At 44.2% G+C, this 21,519-nt stretch overlaps 1 long non-coding RNA gene across 10 annotated transcripts in view; it reads left to right on the forward strand.

Moving 5' to 3' along the window:
• The window catches only part of LOC108445082, a 55,484-nt gene that overhangs the window by 2,447 nt on the left and 31,518 nt on the right, over positions 1-21,519 (forward strand). For 3 of the 10 annotated variants that reach the window (XR_001859829.1, XR_001859827.1, XR_001859828.1), the window contains exons 1-5: positions 7-788; positions 910-2,146; positions 2,253-2,307; positions 9,220-9,307; positions 15,779-15,857. This is a non-coding gene — a long non-coding RNA (uncharacterized LOC108445082). Of the gene's footprint in view, positions 789-909; positions 2,147-2,252; positions 2,308-9,219; positions 9,308-10,480; positions 14,310-15,778; positions 15,858-16,275; positions 18,879-21,519 lie in introns of those variants that run through there. The other 7 variants (XR_001859834.1, XR_001859835.1, XR_001859833.1 and 4 more) reach the window with 7 other exon arrangements.

Raw genomic sequence — 21,519 nt, forward strand, 5'->3', positions numbered from 1 at the left:
GGGAAAAATTCCTGCTTAAGTTCTGTCAAAATTGATGGGTCCCAGCTCAGGTGAGTGTCCTAGAGGTAAAAAAGGAAAAGGGGTCAGACACAAAAGTATTTTAGAGCTAAACTCAGAACCAGGGGGACAGGGGTGGCTGGTGCAAGCGGTCCAAGAGACAGCCACCGTGTAGGAGGGACTGGGCCCCAAGGATGTGAACCTAGTCAGACATTGCTGGTGAAGATGCGGATGCAGTTGCAGCAAGGATGTTGAAGATGATGGTATTTGTGAGATGCCCAGGAAAAAACAGCCCTGGAGGGCTGCTTCAGCCTTTCTTCTCCCTCCATCTGCTTTTGACCTGCACAGTGAACCGTGCATCTCCCCATCCTGTCCCAGCACCTTCGCCCATCTCCTCTCTGTCATGGGCACCTGCAAATCCTACATCCACCAGGAGAAGTGTAAGAACAGTCCTGCTGGGATGTGGCATGGGCCAGCTGATGTTATTTCCATCCTAGGTAAATAGATGTTTTCATGCAGGAAGGCACTTTGGGGTTATGGTGACCTTGGATATGTTTTGACCTGTAATTAGCTGGAGGCAGCTGTGCCTCCTGGAGAGGTGATGTGCTCTGGGCTGTGTCCTTACCTGACTGTGTCCTAAAATAGTCCTGTCGATAGGGATTCAGCCAGGATCATGGAAGTGCTGTCTGCCCTGTGTCCTGCAGCATGGAGGAAATGTTTGTGCAATAAGTGTGTTGCTGCACATCCTTCCCCTCAGACACACAGTCTGCAATGCCTCAGCTTAAGCCCAGGTAAGCTCCAAGTGGCATTGTGGTTTGCAGCTTCCAGGTGTGACAGATAGGGATTTATGGTGTTCAGCTACATTGGTGCTGCCTACAAATTCCTGTTTGCTTTTCTTTCTGATATTTGCAGTGCCCTGGTCTGTCTCTGTGCTGCTGATGCTGAGGATGGATTTGGTTTGTGCTATGAAGTGGTGTAAGCAATGAGGACTCTCAGTGCTTCCCAAGTCTAAGAGATTTCCAAATTCCAAGTAAGTGCCTGGTGGCCCCCATTTCTGCAAAAACAAAGCCAGCACCAAAGGCACCTGTTTAGGAGCAAAACACAGAGCAAGATCTAAGGCCATGGCTTGATGCTATTCCTATGCCTTCTGTGACAGCTCAGTTAAAAGGCATTTTTGCAGAGAAAAACGTGACACTTAAAAGGTAACATATTCTTTTCACCTTCCAGTTTCCAATTCCGTTTGTAACTTTGCTCCAAGAAATGATCAGGGGCTGCTTTCTTTTCAGCTTAAAATCTCTTTTTTCATGCACTGGATGTCAGCGCTCCCGAAAAGATTAAATAAGGCAGAGGTAATGTAGATTTAAAGAATTTTCCAGATGAAGTGCCAGAGCACTTTGAACTGAAGAAGAAAGAGGTTGCTGTGAGGGGACTGGTTGGTGCTGGGGGAAGGCACCGTGGAGATTTGCTCAGCACACTCTGCGTAGGTAAATGTGCCACGACTGTGGAGTCGTGGGGCTGGCAGAGCACTCCTAACTGCACTGTGGGGCACAGAGCAGTGCTTACAGTGTGCTGACCAAAAGCCACGTAACAGGACTCTGTCCAGTAATGTCTCTGGGGAAAGGTCCTTCCTCAGAGGTGTGAGAGCTGCTGTCCACGACTGGGGTTGGAGGAACCTTGCTCAGCGGCCCTGGTGCTCTCACATGACATACGAGCAGCGCTGACGGGGCAGAGGGAACCTCCATCCCCCTGAGCCCTTGCCCAGAGATCCAACTCTGCCTAAAGAGCAAAACCCATCCAAGGGGAGGTAGCATGGGAGGAAAAGCTGGAATTGCAACAAGTGTGCTTTCTGTGTGTGTTCTGTGGCTGTCTCAGCCAGGGAAGGGGCATCGGATGTCACCAGAGTCAAATGTTGTTGCTACTGCCAGAAAAAGAGCTATCAAGGGCAATTTCTCCTTCTTGTCCTCCAAGGGAAAGATTTCACCCTGCTTCAGCACTGAGGATGTCTGGGCAAGAAGATGAGCTGCCACAAAGGATAAATTACTCCTGTTATCTCCAGATGGATCAGGTCTCTGACTGATGATACCAGCCCATGGGGAGGAAAGTTCCAGGGAGATTTGTGGAAGAACTTGCTCTGTAATGCTCTCAGAAGGTGCAAAGTTACCTTCCGGCCATGGGCAGTGGGTGGAGGGAGGACTGGGGGAGGAACAAGATTTAATAAAAATAATAATATTTAAAAAATCCCCTTTGTATTTCAGTAACAGCTCTTCCAACATTCCCAGACCAAATTAATTCATGAAAAATTTCTGGCAGGTGGGTATGAATTCCATAGATAAGTAAAAAGAGATTTGGAGGTAGAGTGAATAAACAGTTTTGAGTCATGTAAAATGGTACTGGAGTAGGTAGAAAAAGAACCCAGGACTCCAGCTCCTCTCTGGCTGTGTTCTCCTTGTGCCATCTGACCTTCAGGAATACTGTGTGCTCTGGGAGTTTTGTATCTTTTCTTGGGGAATCTTTGTTTGAGGAGCTGCAAGGCAGCATGGATAACCCTCAGGAGACTGGAGCACTTTAGGTATCCAATGCCATGGAGCAGATACTCATCTCTGCCTGTTCAGGCTTGTTTCCCCTTCGGGGTACATGGGTGTGAACTTGTGGGGCAGTGCAGGATTATTTGGGAGCAGAAGGTATCAGAAATACAAGTCTTGACAACAACTCAAGGGTTGATTTTCGGGTGCTCTGCACCTGCAATCAGCTTGCTTCTTTCAGAACCCTTCATCAGCCTCCTGGGCAAACTTTCAGGGTGGCTGCTGACCTGGTGAGCTCTGGTGAAAAACGCTTGATTGAAATCTGGCTGTGGTTTGAATGGTGAGCTCTTGGGAAGTTTGACACTTGATGCATAGCCAGATTGAACACAAAACCACAGAGTGCATTACAACAGATGTTCATATCCTGCTTCTGCAGACGTACAACACAGTTGTTGAGATACTTTGGATCCCTTTCATCAGTTTTGGGTGTCTATTTATTTTTTCTTTTATTAAGGGAGCATCCTAAGCTAGTAGCAGGTGCGAGAGTTTGCATTGTGTTTGTACAGCTCCCAGCACATCAGTCCCTGTCCTTAGTGAACAGAATGGAGGCAGAACTGACAGCAGACATGATGACACTGAGCTCAGTCTTCCTTCACCACAAGCAACTTTGCCACATGTGTCCAGTCCCAAAGTCACACTGAACAGCTCTTCCACATGTCCACCTCCATGGCATAAAAAAACATTGCCCTGCAGTAATAAATGGCAGACTTCCAGTCAGAGACTCAGAGCTGTGCTGTTGGTGGAGGATTGATCAAGAACATCTTTGATCATGACATAGGAGAGAAATTGTGAAGTAAAATCCCCCCTTGACTCTACAGAAAGGCTCACAGTCCCCTACTTCAAACAAAAGGAAAGAGCCCCACAGCTCCTGCCAGTCTGAGCTGAGAGAGGCTGACTCCTGGTCTCAAATGTGGTGCCAAATGTAGCTCTGAGTGTGTGATCCAAGACAGTGTTAAACACCTCTGTGGGGATCAGTCCCTCTGTCCTTCCCTGCTTTATCTTTTCAGCTCTTGTCAGCCCCAGGTGCCTCTGAGGGAGGTGAGGAAACTCCAGCAAAAAAAGAAGAAAGAAAAGCTCCTCATGGTTTCTGGAGGCACCCATGGATGGCCTCAGGTGATGATCAGTCCCATGTGGACAGGGACATGGACCCAACAGCCCTTCTCAGACACATCAACAAATGGGGCAGTCATGGGTTTTTCATCATTTTGAGTCATTAAGGGATTGATTTTTAGGGTGCTGAGCATCCGGGCCCATTGAACCTCAGACCCAAATCCTCTGGGAATCACTCCTGCTTCACAAGGGCAAAGCAGGCAGTCTCAGGCATGCAACACTGAGGGCAAAGGCAGGATCCTTTTCAGCTGTAGCCTTAAAATATTGCAGCACAGGTTGGATTTTACCACTGGAATGGGGCGTTGTACATGTCCTTGGGCACCCAGGACCAGGCAGTGGCATCCTGCTTTTGCTGAGCCCCCTCCTCGGACCCTTCGTAAACACAGATGTTCCTTCTCCTCTGACAAAAATCATTCATGAAAAATTCAATGGGACGTTTCTTCCCCCTCTTTCTCCCTCTCGTTTTTGTTGTATTCTTGACAAGCTTGAACTCCATAGGGGGGAAAATAAAAGAGCAGCCCAGCCCCTGGTCCTCCCCACATCCTGCTGCAGTGCCCATTTTACATGGTACAAAGGTCATTTAGCATAGCATGGAGCCCTCAGCAAGTTGCACAAGGCAATTTCATCTGATCCGTGATGGAATTCCACTCAGCCAAAGTCCTTATTATTATGCATTTTTTACACATTAGGACTTTCCTTTTGTTGGCAGCCAGATCTCTTCATGAGGTGTTAAAAAGTGCAGAGGGGCTCTCCCCTCCACTTCGGGTAGTTAATCCTGCCTTTAAGGCTGGGATAACTGTTTCATTACGGGATGGGCTCAGCTTTAGACCCACTGATGTTTGCTGACAAGGATCTCAGAGACCAGCACAAAACCTGTGATGGAAGAAAACCCATCTCTGCTTCTTGCAGGACAGCCACAACCCAGCAAGGGCTGTGAGACTGACTGTAGTTTCTTGTCCCTTTCCTTTTTTTTTTCCCCCTAAAGTTCTAGCCCCTAATTTTCTAAATGTTTTCCAAGCTGGCAAACATGTGATGACTCATTTGCACCTGTGAAAAGCAATCCTCCCAATTTGATGGATGATATTGCAAACCTTAAAAAATAAAGGTTAACTGGTAAAGTTAAATAAATAGATTCTCCCCCAGCAGTGAATGGAGCGATGTCGCAGGCAAAGCAAGCATCTGCTTCATGCCAATCACAGCCACGTGTCTCTTGAGTAGTCAGAAAAGGAGCTTTATTAAGTAGTGTAGTCCTCAAGTAATAATTAGATAATACCTGAGCCTAAGAAAATACATAGCTATGGTTCATAGCCCTCATAAAATAATGCTGAGCTTTATTACAGTGCTTCTGGCTGGAAAAATAATCAAATCTGGTCCTTCAGACAGTGGGATATTTCAGTGATTTTAAATTGGTTTGACTTTATCAGGAAAGATGAATTCAAACACGAACAGGTGCAGAGAAAAGCAACTAGGATGGAGGATAATCAGGGCCTGGAAAGCCTGTTTTATGAGACAGGACTAAAAGACATTGGCTTGTTAAGCCCAGCAAAATGAAGGGAACATGACTGCTGTCTATAAATACAGCAGGGATGTAAATACAGAGGAGGGAAAAGAGCTATTGAAGCAAAAGGCAGAGTTGGCACAAGAACAAATGGCTATAAACAGGTCACTAATAAACATAGCCAGGAAATTAGAAGATGCTTTTTAGCCACCTGAGCAGTGTTGCTCTGAAACAGACTTCCAGCAGCAGTGAGGGAGAGAGGGCTGGGCTGAGCTTGGATGGTACTTGGGCAACTTCTGGCAGGGATGGCATGTCCTGAGAGCCAGGACTGAATCCAGAGCCCTGGGAGAACCCTGCTATCCCACCTTCATCTGTCAATGCAAATACTTTGTAAAAAGTGAGGGTGGAAGGAAAAAAAAGATGGAAAATTGTAACAATGCTGGCAGTTTGCTGGGAAAATATTGCTTCTGGCGTAAATAATTTCTCATTGAATGGAAATAAACAGTGAGAAAAATTCATCCAGCAAGATAAGAACAGATAATGAAATGTGCGGTAGCAGTGAAATGTTTTTTTCTGGTTTATATAGGAAGCAGATAGGAGAACTGACAAGCTAAATAACCTGAAAACTTTTTTCTTGATGACATTATGTGTTTTCTTGCCTGAAATATAGCAAAGCCCAGAAAAATTATACAGGACAAGATCCTGTAAATCTGGAAAGAGACCACCTCAGTTGCTAGCAATGAGCTGACAGCATTTGGTAACTTATGAAAGGATAAATTTAATTTATCTCTTTCTTTCTTCTACCTTCCCCATTGAAAATACGGACAAGGACTTCCCTTTGACACACTGCCCAAGGAACATGGGGAAGGGGTAAATTAGTGCAACTATTTAATTCCCTTGCTGAAAGTGCCTTTTTTTTTCCTTTTGATTTAGACAAACGGAAAAGTTTGAGTGAATTCAGCAGTCTGGCACAGTCTCTTTGGCTGAAGCTGGTCTGCTGCATATGAAATCCTTAAACAGATTTTGGCTCAGCAAAAACACACTGTTTTTGTTTTGTGAGTAAACCCCAAGTGTTATTTGGAGTCATCCTCTCACAAACACAGGCACAGAGCAGCGTGTTTTGGTCAAGCTGATTTGGTTCCTGCCTCAGCAAAAAGATTTTAGTTAATGGGCTTTTAAGTGATCTAATGTTCATCGTGTGAATGATGAGAGGAAAAAAAAAAAAAAAAAGTCTCTGTTCTGGTTTTATTTACAGACCAGAAAAACCTCTCGTATTCCATGGAGACATGGGGATACAGAGGGAAGTAACTGGGAGGAGATCTTGATCCCATTCTCAGCAGCTCCTCTGAGCTGACCAAGTCACTGACTCTGTAAAAACAATACATTTCCCTCAAGACATTGTTCCTATCCCATTTTTCTGGTTTCTCAGGTACCTGTCCAAATCTTTCTTGCAATTACTGGTCCCCCTTCAGTAATAATAAAGGCCAAGAGAGGTAATGCAAATAGTTACTAAAGGGAAGTAAAGCGAGCGTGACGCTTCTAAATAGGCAAGCAACCCTCGATCATGTGGCTGCAGCGTATCAACACAGGCACACATCAATATCAGTCAATGCTGTGCCCGGTCAGCAAAAACACACTGTTTTTGTTTTGTGAGTAAACCCCAAGTGTTATTTGGAGTCATCCTCTCACAAACACAGGCACAGAGCAGCGTGTTTTGGTCAAGCTGATTTGGTTCCTGCCTCAGCAAAAAGATTTTAGTTAATGGGCTTTTAAGTGATCTAATGTTCATCGTGTGAATGATGAGAGGAAAAAAAAAAAAAAAAGTCTCTGTTCTGGTTTTATTTACAGACCAGAAAAACCTCTCGTATTCCATGGAGACATGGGGATACAGAGGGAAGTAACTGGGAGGAGATCTTGATCCCATTCTCAGCAGCTCCTCTGAGCTGACCAAGTCACTGACTCTGTAAAAACAATACATTTCCCTCAAGACATTGTTCCTATCCCATTTTTCTGGTTTCTCAGGTACCTGTCCAAATCTTTCTTGCAATTACTGGTCCCCCTTCAGTAATAATAAAGGCCAAGAGAGGTAATGCAAATAGTTACTAAAGGGAAGTAAAGCGAGCGTGACGCTTCTAAATAGGCAAGCAACCCTCGATCATGTGGCTGCAGCGTATCAACACAGGCACACATCAATATCAGTCAATGCTGTGCCAGGAGCCAGCACTGTCCCACAAGCCATTGCCACTTGTACTTCAGCCACCCAAAAGTGGCCGAGGTGTCTGACCTGGTTCTGTGATGCACAGAGCCCTTTTTCCTATGATTCAGTTGTTAACTCAGGTAATGCCATGGAGAAATCACACAGCCCCAGCATTAGTAACCAGATAATAACCTGTTCCTAATGGTCCAAATGCAAGATCAAAGGTGTTTAGAGATGCATGGGCAAGGAAACTGCTGTGTTAAAACACAGTTACAAGTAAATGACAACCCATCGCTAGGAGACATTTGCTGAGAGACATTTACTCAGAGGCATTTACTGCACATATTAGCGGGGGTAATGCAGAAGGGACAAATTCATTACCTGGGTAATGATTTTACATTAGTAATTGCATTCAGTGGATTGTCTCCAGGAACCATTTTTGCCCTGTCCATATGTGCATGTTATTATTTGTCCCTGTTTGCATTTATGAAGACCAAATCTGCAGTGAAACTTGAGAGAAAGCTAGACAGAATATATGTGACAATAGCCTTCAGCTTCTGATTTACTAAAAAGTGAGATGAAAAAGTACTCTAACATGCTTGCAGACCGGGTAGCTGTCAGGATGTAAAGAAGCACTGGTGTTCCAGGTCTGCAAGCCAGGTAAACCTCACTGAGGTTTTGAGGGTGAGGGGTTCACTGAAGGTCGTGCAATAATCATGGCGTGACAGTTGCTTAGCCCCATCGATCTCCTGAACAATGCCTTTGAGTGAAGAAGTCATCCATGTACTGTACAGAGGAGAATAACTTCTGGTTTGTGAGTTTCCTGTTGGGGGATGCACTGATAACATGCCATATGAATAAATTAATGATTAGTCTGCTGCAGGAACAGTTATTGATTGGGTTTGTAAAGTGCCTTTTCTTTCTGTCCCAGAAATGCCCTTGCTGCTTCCACTCATCCTTTAAAATTAAATTCTTTTAGAGAACGGAAATCCTCAAACTACACTTGAACTTGAAATTGGAGTTTCTATGACAAGGCCATCATCTAGAAATGGGACAGGGTGTGCAATTTCATTTAGAAAGATTGAGAGAAGGTGGGCAGGATGGGAGAGAAGAAAAAGGAAGAAAGGAGGAAGCTGGAAGGAAGGAAAATATATAAGGATGGATCAAAAATGTCAAGCTCAGATTCAGTTCTGGAGCCTGGCTGATACCTGTGCCAGCCCATTTTCAAATAACTGATTTTCACAGAGTGAATTGATATACATTGAAATGAGGCTTTTGGGTTAGTCACAGACCCGGGGCTCCATGACAAAATGCAAATCAAGGTGCAAATTTGGATTTCATGTGTCCTCAGATCTGGGTGTGTTCAGATGTGCAGTTTGGCACTGCATTTCCAACAACGAGTTGCCTGAACAATCATTAAGCCTCAGCTCTATACGTCCTGTTCTGAACCCCTGGAGAAGGGAGGGCAGTAAACACTTTGTTGTCCAGGCTGTGCTTTGCAACTGCCCCATGCTGATATGGCCCTCCCTTGCTGCTAACATCTTTTTTGCCCTGTACCCCAGGACATCCTTCTTCTTCCTCTCTCAGCCTTCATCCCATAGCTATTTCTCTGCCTTGAAGCCGGGAGGAGCCCACTGGAGAAAAGGTGCCTGGCCAGACACCCATTGGTGGATAGGTGATGATCCACATGTATCAAAGTGCACCTAAAGAGCTTTTTCGAAGTGGTGCTACACCAAAGGACTTGAGCCTGAGGATGGCAGAAATTTTGTTGGTTTCAGCCCAGTTTTTTTTGCAGATCACTCCTGGTAATTACTTGACTATTTTGCACCTTTCAGACTAAGACTCCTGGGGTGGAGGATTCTCACTGTTCTGGGCACGAGGCTGACTCCAAGCATGGAGAATCACACCTTGCAAAGGTTCAGGGTGAGTACGTCAGCTCTGATGTTACCTGTGGCCAGCCTGCTGAAGTATCTGCCATGAAGGCGTTCAACACTCTGTCTCATGGGCTGGGAACCTGCACAGACTGTCCAGGCTGGAAGTCAGATGGGAGAACAGGGTGATGCTGCTCTGGGGTCTGTTCCCATGAGATGCCAGCCTCATGTGGCATAGATGTCAAGCAGCTGCTGCACTTACAGGGCTTCTTGTTTCGTGTTTCTGGGCTTCTCACTGTATCCAAACTGCACAACTAAAACATCTGTCTTCTGGCTTGGACCTGACCTGGAAGCAAAACTAGATACTATGTTCAGATCACCAGAGCTCAGAGGGCTTCATCTCCAATTCTGATCTTTTTATTATCTATTTATTCCTCATATACAGTTAATAATTTCTGCCAGATGCTAAAAACCCTTTGTGTCATCTGAAACTTAGAAAACTAACGGAGAGGAGGCTAATAAATACATACATGCATAGCACTGCACCATAGCTGCCTGCTCTTAGATGATTATTGCAGGGACCCCCAAATTTCATGCTGCCGACATATATTTAGACATGAATATCAATTTGAGACTTCAGTTCTGATCATGCTAGATGACTCTTAACAACCATGACCAACCTCTCCTCAAATCATTACCATTCGTATAGCCACAAAAGGCAAACTTGATGAGAGAATGAGAAGCTAGTAGGGTCTCAGGCTAAGCATACAACAGTGGGATAGCTATAAATGAACCTTTTCAACCATAAATTACATGTGGCCAGTAATTCCCTTTTCTCCCTCTCTCCCTCCCTCTCCATCCTCCCCCTCCACTCTGAAAACCCTAGGACAAAGGCTTGCCTCTCTGAAGGATGCCTTTCTGGAGGATTAAGCAGCTTTTGTTGACAAAATACAAATTACAACTCCTTTGCTTGGTGTCCCGCCTTCTCAGCTGGGCTCCGGTCCCTGAGGGACAAGGCTCTATTACCCCTGCGTAGATGAAGAGCTCAGAATAGGCAGATGTAATTATTAACACCATTCAATGGAGTGTCTTTCTGAATTATCAATTAAAAATCTCTACTGTTTTTTCCTCACACTACATAGAAAGCTGACAGCAGTTACTCTATTGTGCAGCAGAGCTTTATATGCATATTTAAACAGTGTGCTTCTCTGCTTTTTTATTCCAGGGGCAGTGTGGGGTGAGAGGGACTCCCATGAGGTAGCACAAAGACCCCTGTCATTTGATTGAGAGAAGAGTCTTTGGAAAAATATTGTCGCCTTCCACCCTGGCAAACAGGTCCCGTGGAGATATCCAAACAGGCCCGAGATGCCCGATATTGTGGGAGATGACAAACGAGCATTCCCTGCTCATACACCACAGTGTGTCTGAGCAGCTCTTTTGACATGCTGCTATTAAAATGCAGAGTTCATGGGCAACAGACACATGAGCATGGAGTGAAAACAGAAATTAAGCAATGTGATTAAAACCAACAGCCACGCCGAGCTGGGCTGCCAAGAGCTGTCAGATTTTGGCTGAGGGGGAAGACTGATGCACCGGGTTTTGGGGAAGGGGCTGCGAGGATGGCTCAGGAGCAGGAGATCATGGGTAGAGTTTTGTTTTGCTGCCCCGCAAGTACATCTCCAGTTCTCACCAGAATAAACTGCCTTGCAAACCTCCCCAGACAGCCTGTTCCAACTCTGTTGAGAGCTTAAAAATTTCCATTGGTGGTACCTGGATGTTGAGCTACCACTTATTTATTATCATGTACCATTAACCACAAGTTACCACTTGTCAGCTCCAAAGTCCAGTCCTAACATTCCTAAAAATAATTTTTTTTCTCAATTTTTTTTTTTTGAGCAACTTCTCTCCAGTCATAGGGTTGGACCTATTGCCTGCACAGAGCAAAACACTGATACATTGCTAAATAATATAAATTTTTAAAATCTGTATGTATTGTGTATGTCATCTTTTTTCAAAATTGTGATTCCCACCAAATCCACAAGTAGAGTGAAACAAATTTTTAAACATTGGAAAAGTGGCATTATGCATAGCAGGAATTTCCCTTCAAGGGTTTCAATTTCCCCTTGGAGAAGTGGTGTCAACTGAAAAAGCATCCAAAGAAAGACAAAACGAGCCAAATTTGGGAGTATCTCTGGGCTTGGAGAAGTAGAGTTAAAAATGCTATATCAGGCAGAAAAAATAATAACTGCTAAGGAACTGGAAAGCATTTGGGGCTGGACATGTGCCTTCAGCAGTTTAGAAGCTTATTTTATTAGCACTTAAGTCCTAGAAGTAGCACTGAACTCTTGACATGTTGGACCACTTCCACCTATTGCCTAATGCAACCCCTATTCTCTTTTTCTAACTCTTCAGAGTTACCTAAGAGCATGCAATACCTGGGCTGGCAATTTTTTTTTTCCTTTTTCTTTTTAATGATTTGGCTCCCCTTGCCCCCAAAAGCCAGACCCCAGTAATGGACCCTAATGCACATGCAAGTGTTCCCAAGCTGCACTGCTCTGCTCAAAAGCCTTTCTCCAAGATGGATAGCATTTGAACTTTGTCCAATTTTTCTTATGTGGTATGTGCCCTTTATTTACTCCGTCATGTATATCTCACTCCATTTAAAATATTCACAGTTTGTTTTCAGAGCTATCTGGCTGGCCTTCAGTCTGGATTTAACAAATGTTAGACATTATATTCACTTGCATATATCAGGTTTTGTCATGAACCAGAAGGAGAAAAAAAGAATTAAAAAAATTGCTGTCACCATGATTTAAATAACATGTTCAGATCCTTTATTTTTTTGTTTTAAATGCCTTCATCTCTTGGCCTTATAAGGTGCAGACTGTCTCACACTGAACTCTAGCTGGGTGGCCTCAGTCAGCCAACAGCCCTGCAAGCTCATCCCATTAAAGTCATTATGTTTACTTCTTATTTCAACAAACCAACCTGGATTTTGAGGCAGGAAAAATTGAGGGAAGAAATCCTAGGTCCGTTTCAGAGAGAAAGGGTGTGAAATTCAGTTGCTGATAGGCTGCAAAATGAAAGCTCTCTGCATTTGCTACTAAAAATGCCTTTAAAAAAAAAAAAAAGACAAGGGCTGTTCCTATCCTTATAAAATCTAAGGGACCAATCAGTTCATATCTGAGTACCACCAGTTAGAGCACCTCTGCACCAGACCTCTGGTCCCGCTCCATGAGGAGAGTGTGTGCCTTCATAACAGCACTGATAACCTCACTGAAATGCTTTCAGGGGTTGGGAACACTGAGGCATGGGCCCTTCAACAGAATTGCTGGACAAGTCAGGAAGTGGACTCTGTGAAGAGCAGTGGACTGGAGGGGGACTCAAGGCTCATGTGCACCAACAAGTAGCACCTTTCACACTTGGGACACAATTTTGCCTCATTGCACAGGGGATGCCTCTGGTGCCGCGTAGACACAGTGAGACTGTGATCCTTCTCCCAGGAAACTGCAGTCCAGGAGTCAGAGAGAAAGGACCAGAACCTGCAGACCTTGAGGCTAAAGATGCCAGTGCAAAGGAAGGTGATTGGATGGCTGAATAAAGGGGAATGAAATAATGAAAACAAAGAAACCTGGGTTCCTGGTAGAGTGCTCTTGTTACTGGGCTGGGCTCAATGTCCTCACTCCCATTGCTGAGTGGCTGTGCCATCATGTCACTTAATTTCCCCATATTATCTCCTACATTTTTCCTGGGGCAGGGGTGAGTTCTCAGTGAAGAAAGGAGCCCTCAGCAGAATGGTTCTCCTGGACTGCATATAAAAAGCCACAAGTGGATACTTGGGAGGTGTGAGGTAATCCCTTCAGAGCTGGACACAGCCCCAGCTACCTGTGACTTCCCCGGGGCTGCCACCATATGCCTGATTTCCCTCCTGTCCCACAGATAAATAGGACAATAAAAGGAGGATTGAGGAATTGACTGGATGCAGTGTCCACGTACATTCCAGAGATACCGGGCACTACAAGAGCTTTTCAAATTCAGCCAGAGAGCAGCACTATAACAACCAGGAAGAAGAAGCTCAGCCTGGAATTTCAGGGCAGTCAAATTCACAGAGATAAAGCATGGAAAAGCAGTTAAAACAATTAAAACAGCAAGGCCAATTAACCCAGAGCACAAAATATGGAGGGGAAGCATAAAAATATGGAGGGGAAGACATTTTCAAATCTATTTCCAAATTCTTAATTCAATCAAACTTCTTTCAGGAAGGCATGTTTTGATCATAATAAAAGCGATTTGTCTCAACAGGAGGAAACCAGGGTGAAATCCCCACGGATAGTGATTTCCAAAAGACCTCCCCAGCTGAGGAAATGGATCTTTTTGAGTTTAACAGTATCCTGAGTTCTTCATTGTTGAGATTTATTTTAATAAACTCAGTCCTGTCAGTTGTGTGCAAGAAGTGTCAGCACTAGCCTGGCAGTTTATAGGAGAACTTTGTCTCACAATGTCTCTGTACACAGCGAGCAAGAGAAGAGGGAGGAGAGAGTGCTGAAGTGACTCACTCCATGGAGCTGGAGAAGAGTCCCAGCAATGTCTCGTGGAAAGCTGCACCCTGCCACTGCTTGAAGTCGGGAAGAATTGCTTAGCAAGCACTTATGAGGTGAAATAGCAAAGCAGCAAATACAAATGGTTGAGCTGGATAAACAAAAACATCCCCGAAGCAAGCTCTGGGAAAATGGATTCAGGCTGCTCCATCCCAGGGCTGTAGACTGCATTCCTCCTCAGCAGCAGGAGCTGGCCTTGCTGCTGGCTGTGCAGGAAGATCCAGCCTGTGTTTGGAGAGGCTCTGCAGCCACTGGGAGGGATGTGCTCATGTACCAGCTCAAACACAGTACAAGACCCAGCACCTCTGCAGCTGAAATTAATGTTGATGTACTGTTTGTAGCTGTATCAAGCGCCATGGCCTCATGTCTCTGCCCTGTGGAGGAGCTGCCCATCATTCACCTGTTTGACACCTAAGTTAACTGATAGTTTCCTTGAGGTCCTTGCAGGCTGAGCTGAGCAAGGTCTGAAGGCTCTGCAGCCACTGGGAGGAATGTGCTCATGTACCAGCTCAAACACAGTACAAGACCCAGCACCTCTGCAGCTGAAATTAATGTTGATGTACTGTTTGTAGCTGTATCAAGCGCCATGGCCTCATGTCTCTGCCCTGTGGAGGAGCTGCCCATCATTCACCTGTTTGACACCTAAGTTAACTGATAGTTTCCTTGAGGTCCTTGCAGGCTGAGCTGAGCAAGGTCTGACCCTCCATAGCCAGACTCATCCACTGTGACCCACCGCTTTCAGAGAACATGAGCTGAATTTGTTGCATCAGGAGCCTGATGCTGGGCTTTTCTTTTGGTGTTGGACTGCATACCCACATAACAAGGGACAACAGCTGAAAGAGACTTGATTTAGATTAGATGTTAGGATGAAATTCTTTCCTATGAGTGTGGTGAGATTCTGGAAGAGGTTGCCTAGAGAAATTGTGGGTGCCCCATCCCTGGCAGTATTTAGGGCCAAGCTGGGGCTTTGAGCAAACTGGTCTAGTGGAAATGTCCCTGCCCATGGCAGGGGTGTTGGAACAAGATGATCTTTAAGGTCCCTTCCAACACAAACCATTCTATGATTCTATGACATACATGCTGCATAGAGACTGATGGATCTCTCTCTGTGACTGCCACAGAAGAAATAATTTCCCAGCTTTTGTTTGTAGGTGAGGTGGTGCCTGTTTCTTCTCTGCAGAGGTGCCAAGCAAAGGCATTGCTCTGACTGTCCCCAGGTTGCTCATGGATATTGGGAAGCATATCCTGAACCACAGCACTTGGTATCACTTTGCATCCTGCCAGTAGTTGTGCAATCATGTGTCTCTGAATTCTGTGAAAGCACCAGAACTTGGTTTCCTACCATAACCTTCCAAACAGCAAGGCTCAAAGGTGTAAAATGTGATGTTATAATGTGCTGCTGTTTACATGGCAGCTTTATCATTCATATTTCACTGTGGCTTGACAAGAATCCAGGCTGCATAGTCCTTGATTGCAGCTGTTGCATCCCAGGTTTGAAAACTGGGACCATCATTGAATTACATCATTAGAGCATTCTCAATGCTCCCAGAACTTGCTGCTGTTAATATACAGGTTTTTTAAAACATGCACAGACTGGTCTGCATATAAAGAGCTCCTGTAACAGAGGCACATGTAAAACTAGTGTCCTTCCTCTGCAACTAACTTCAGTTTTTCCCCAGATCAGCTCAGCATTTTGGAGTACCACTAGAATTCCAATCCCATGGCCTAACACCTGAGCCAGGCCTTTAGATCCAAGGGACTCGCTCAGAAATGTTGACATCTCACTGTAAAATCAAGCCTTTAATATCTAAATCAACATCTGAGCCTCAGCCTCACACATACGATTTTACATTTCCCTGTAATGTAAAAGCCTAGCTGTCCCTTTCTTTCCTAACTGAATTTTCCTACTCATCTCTTTATGCCAGCTGATGGACCTTCAGCAAAACCACAGAACATCGTGAGACCTCCAGTAAGACCATGACATATCTGTCTGTGTATATCTGGGTAAGCATCTGACTGAACCAAAATCACTAGCCTCTGTGAATTTTTATGACTGTTTTCCTATGGGAAACTACACAAGAATTCACCTTTTAATAAAAACAAAAAATACAAAGCAACAGTTGCAAAGAGGAGGCTGAGAATATGGGCCATGATGCTTTAATGTTTAGAATTGGAAGCAGTAAAAGTTTGTTGCTCATGTCTCAAGCATCTCATGACTTTTTAAGATGATCTCAGGATTTTGTAAACAGTGTTTATCTATGATTTTTCTAATATGAAGTGGGCAACCTGTTAACCCTAAAAATACACAAGTTATGACAGCACCCAAGAAAAAGATCACTATACACGTTTTCTTCCCATTCTGTTCAATGGTTTTCTTTGCGTACTCACATTTTTTTCCCAAATCAAACTATTTGTGTTGAAGGGATTGGAGGCAGAAAACAACTTTCAGCATGGTGATGGAAAAATGAGTATGCTAGCACTGCCAGCATTTGCCACTTCTCTTTCCAAGTGACTGAGACTTTCCAGAGACAGAGCACCCTCACACTGCAGAGAAACAACTTCTTTATCCAGGCAGCTTATGCAGTAACTTGGAAAGAATAATGACATTGCCTAGAAGGCTGCAGATCAAGTGGCACAAGCCTTGATGCTGCTGCTCCTCTCTCATCTACCCTCACATCCAGGACCTGGAAAGATTTTTTCCTCACAAGCAGTATGCTATTTCACTGGCAATTATATGTGTACAACTGAACACAGGCAAGCTTGTAATCATCGATTGTCACGTTTGGAAATTCCTCTTGTACTCCTCCATCAGCTTGGCTTTTAATTTAGAGGGAAAGCTGTTTTCTGTGTTATTTATCCTAGGCAATTTCCAAACTCTTCAGTGTCCTGAACTCTTTCTAGGAGGTGCTTTGCATGACATTTACTGAAGCAGAGTGGTCGAGATCAGACAAACATTATTACTGTAGCTGTATAAGTGTATTTATCACTAGAAAACACAATATGTTTGTTTTCTTTTGCTGTCATTATGTCTCACATGATTACATGTTGGTAATCTATTGGCTGGAGGGGTGTTTGATGTGTCATTCCATGCTGGTCTTTAATATTTTGGGTGATGTGACACAGACACCTTTTGTCAAGTCCTGTAATGGCAAAGTGGGGCAAGGAAGTGTGAGGGGTTGGGTCAGCCTCGGTGACTCCTCCAATACACCTTGGCATTGCAAAAGGTGTAGGACTTTTCAAAATTCAGGGCTGACTGATGCAGTTCTTTGGAAGTGAAGCCATGTGGTTCCAGCAGAGCTTTCATCTCTCTGTGGGTTGAATTAAGGTTACACTAGAGAAATCAAGTTGTGTGTAGAAGTGTAGAACAGCTTTGGCCATTTGGATATCCTCACGGACTCACACTGGGCATCATGCTTGGAAAGGCAACAGTCTTTAAAACCAGGTTTAAATTTCCAGCAGAATGTGCAATCAGAGGGTAAGTGGTTGGAGTAAATGACAGTAGCAGCAAAGACCCCACAGCAAGAACTTTGGTGACAACTGTCCTGGGACCATGAACTTCACTGACAGTGCCATTGGTAAATCCAGCACCACCATTTGCCAGTGCTGCTGTGAACATTCTTCCTGGACTGAGCTACCACGGCTGCAGTCACACCTTCTGCTGAGTTGACAGCCCTAAATTCACTTCCTTTGTGGATAAGACAGAAAGGACAGTTTATAAACACACACATATCAGTGCTCCACCTAAAAGAAGAAACATCCTTTTTCCTGAAAGTAATACAGCCTCATCACTCACACAGATTTACATTTATTATAACATAGCATAAATAATGCATTTAAAAGCTCAAGAACATAGAACATTTTCCATATAAAATCATAGGAATGATTTTACAAAGACCCTGGTAGCCCACTATCCTATTTCTAAGCCTTGGCCAGTAGCTGGTGCCTAAGAAAGGGCATAGGAAAAGGGTAAGTGTAAACAAGATTCAACAATTTGTGCTTCAGGGACTTCCTCAGCCTAGTCACATCTTTGCAAATATGTAATGCTGGAAGAGTCAAAGGATAGCTGGGAGGAAATGGACTTCCAGTTGTGGCAAACATCCAAAGTGATTTGACCCTAGTGAGTCATAAAGTGAAGAAATTAGGTATAAAGTCAGGGAAAACGAAGGTAGGTTGTGGGTTGTAGGATCAGCAGTGGAGTCAGGACTTCAACTGCACTGCTGGGAAAGGGAGCTGGCACCAAGGGAGGAGCTGCAGCCCAGCAGGACATCCCCTGCAGCCACTGGAGGCAGTTCTGCCACGGAGAAAGGGTTAGGGAAACCACTGGAAAAATTGTGTTGCATTTAATGTGAATTTGACAGTCCTCCTCCTTCTCAAATCACCCCACAGTACCATATATGAAGAGCCCCATTCATTTAGGCAAATGTAATGTGCCTCTTGGACTTGATCCTTCATGTTAAGATTTTCAGCTTTAAACTCAAGCGTGTTGGCCCATTTTTAAAATTCCATCTGTTGGGCCAGGCCTCCAGTCCTTGTCCCTAAACAACATACTAAGAGCTGGTGAAAAGCATTGATCCTCCCTGGTTGTCTGTAGCTCCAGCCATGTACAATCAGATGAGCCAAAATAAGCACAAACTGGGCAACTATTCCAAGAATGAAAACACCTCATTTGTTGAACCTCCAGGTCTCAAAGATGCTTTGTCCACTTCTACTTCAAACTTTCCAGAAAGAAAAACCCTTTCTTCCAAAAGATCATGGATGTAAAATTCCAGATGGATTGTTGCAGACTTTGAAAATTAGGGAAAAAAATTGTCTGAGACTGGGAAGCTACTGCAACATGAATACTGTTTTGGATTTATGTCTCTCCTCAAAATGGTCCGAAATATAGCTGCATTGGACAATATGATATATTTGGTAGCTTGAATAAACCTGCAAAGTGCTGTAAAATATACATATTGCATTTCAGTACACTAGAAACACTGGAAGCATTATGAGACATTTAAATAAAACATTTTACTGAGTATTAAATGAGAAAGCATTCAGCTGGTTTTGACTGGAGAGTCATGCATTTAGAAAACCTGAGCTTTTTTACACACTGTAATATTAGTTATTTGGCAAGAGGCTCTCTAAACCCTCATTAGGAAGATTGCTGATTTGGCAGCAGTGAAATGTGCCTGTTTATGAGTAAATCCTCACATTATCTTTCTCTGCTCTTCTATTTTGCCTTTTTCCACTAAATATTTCTCTCTGGAGCCATTCCACCACTGCTTTCCTCTGATAACCCATTGGCCCTTCTAAATGCAGGACTTCCTGCAGGTGATGAATGTCTCCTTCCAAAGCCCGTGAGCTACAGCTTTGAAACCATGCTGAAGTGCCCATCTCCTTCCCCTTTTTAGTGCTTTAGCATTTCAGGCAGCAGTCAAGCCAAGACTAGCATCTGACACTTGTGCGTGGGAGGAGGTTTTCCCCAGGCATGATGTATAAAATTCTTTTGTTTATTTATTTGGTTTTTTTAGGTCTTTAACAGTCCCCGTTCCTCATTGTGATGAATATTTCTGTCATGTTCAGGGCTATAAAATGAGCTGTTATCTGCTTTGCCAACCTATGAGAGTCCTGGATTAGGAAACTCACCCACATGTGGGATCTGGGTCTCTTTGATAGTAGCTTGCTGTGGGTTCAGTCTTTCCTCTGCTTCCCTCTACTTTGGTTCCATAAGTGGAAACCTGATAGAGGTGAGATGTATCCATAAAAAAGACTTTGAGTGGGATATTCTCCTTTCTAGATCCACTCTCCAAGATTCAAATATGTGCAATGTAGGAGCACTGTTTACTCTTCCCCTCTGTGTGAAAACAACAAGGCTGTAAGAATAATCGACCTAGATTAGGCCATGCCAGCTAATGTAAATTAACAGTCACTAATTATGAATGTGGGAGGGGAAAAAGCAAAGGTCATTTTGACCCATTCTATCCCAAAAGCTTGGAGTCTGTTCAGAAAAACTCCTGCCTACCAAGACCCACTGAAAGCAGTGCTTTGATCTCTGTACAATGCACTCAATTAGAGGGAGGGAATTCTCAAACAAAAGCTTTTTTAAATTTCCTTTAGAATGAATAATTTTGAGGGTGGTGGAGGATGGCAACAACAATTGAAGGAAATAATCGCTCACTATTTGCCCAGACATTTCACTGGAACATGAAAAGCTGTGAGGAAGCACCTTTTGGGGGTGGGTACAGGTACAGAGCTGCACACAGCACACCGAGGTCTGTGTGGGTGCAGAGGATGATAAATAGCCATACACACATGGATTTGTATGGCACTTGTCTCGAAGTATTTCACCCTATGGACCTCGCTTTCTCCAGCAAAGTTAAGGCCTGCAACACCTCATCTAGAAACCAGAGTGGTTCTTTCCCAAAATGCGTTCATCTACCAAAAGTCTCACATTAGCTGCAAAAAGTGGCAAAGCCAGATATACAGATCACCCCCCTGCCCATGGCATCATTTGCATTGGGAGAGGAGAGCAGCTCATCTGATTCTCTCCTAAGGCTGTGAGGAACTTTATCTCCCAGCCTGGACTGCAGGACACTTAGCAGACCTGGGTTATCCTCACAGCTCAGCCTCATTTTTCTTAGTTCCTACTTATATGCTGCCTCACTGACTCTTCCTAATGTCAGCTATGCCAGTTTCAGCACTCAGTTGACCACAGCCCTGTGGAAGTAAGTTTTTCCATTCTTTTCTTCCTGTCTTTTGATAGTATCCAGTAATTTTGACAGCCACAGATTAAGTTAAACATGAACCATGGGACTATTGCCTGTGCAGTGCTGTCAGTTGCTGTAGACAGAGGGACAGTAAAACACAGGTTTCCTGGTCTGGCAGCATTTCACAGTAGGATAACTGGAACAGTGCTGGTGATGGCAAAATCGGTCCATATGGGTTTAACAGTGTTTTCCACAAAAGACATTTAAATCAATGTGCTGAAATGGAGTGGGAAGCTCTTCAGAACCAGCACACAGAGTTCAGATTAAGGTTTTGGCTGAACAGCCATGCATACAAGTGAAATGATGTTATTTGTAGCAGATTAATAGAATCAAGCTCAGGGCAGGAGTAAGCCTGTGGAGATACGTGGCATCCATGTCAAGTCTTTTCAGAGACTGAGTTACAGATAAGCCCGTGGGAAATGTTTATGAGTAATAAAAAGACTTCCAGGGAAATTTAGATCTTAGAAACCCACCTACAGCTCATGTAAGGAGTTGGATTTCTGTGAGAAAGTCTGAGTGTGAGGAGCAGAACAGTGGTGGTGTTAATGGGGAACAGCAGGACAGCTCTCCTTCCACCCTGCAGCTTGGAAAGGGAAAGACATGATCTGGCACTTGCTGAAATTCAGGACACGAGAAGGCTGTGAACACAAACCTCAGCTGCTATTACTTGTTGAGCACTTTAAAGCCAAATCTGAATGCAATCTGTAACTGGTTTACTGCATGTTTGTAAGTCCTGCCACCTTCTGAAAGATTCCTACTCTCAAAGTGTGGTTAGGCATGGTTCTTTCACTAAGTCAAGGTAAGGACCAGAAGAGGCAGGTGGATAGTAGGTAGGAGTGGTTGTAAGCAGACTCGTCATGGAGATGCCCTGATTGCCCCTGACTCAAGACATTTGGCACTGGGAATCTCAGCTTTCC

Source organism: Corvus brachyrhynchos, unplaced genomic scaffold (assembly GCF_000691975.1).
Source record: "Corvus brachyrhynchos isolate BGI_N302 unplaced genomic scaffold, ASM69197v1 scaffold80, whole genome shotgun sequence".
NCBI classification, from domain to species: Eukaryota; Metazoa; Chordata; class Aves; order Passeriformes; family Corvidae; genus Corvus; species Corvus brachyrhynchos.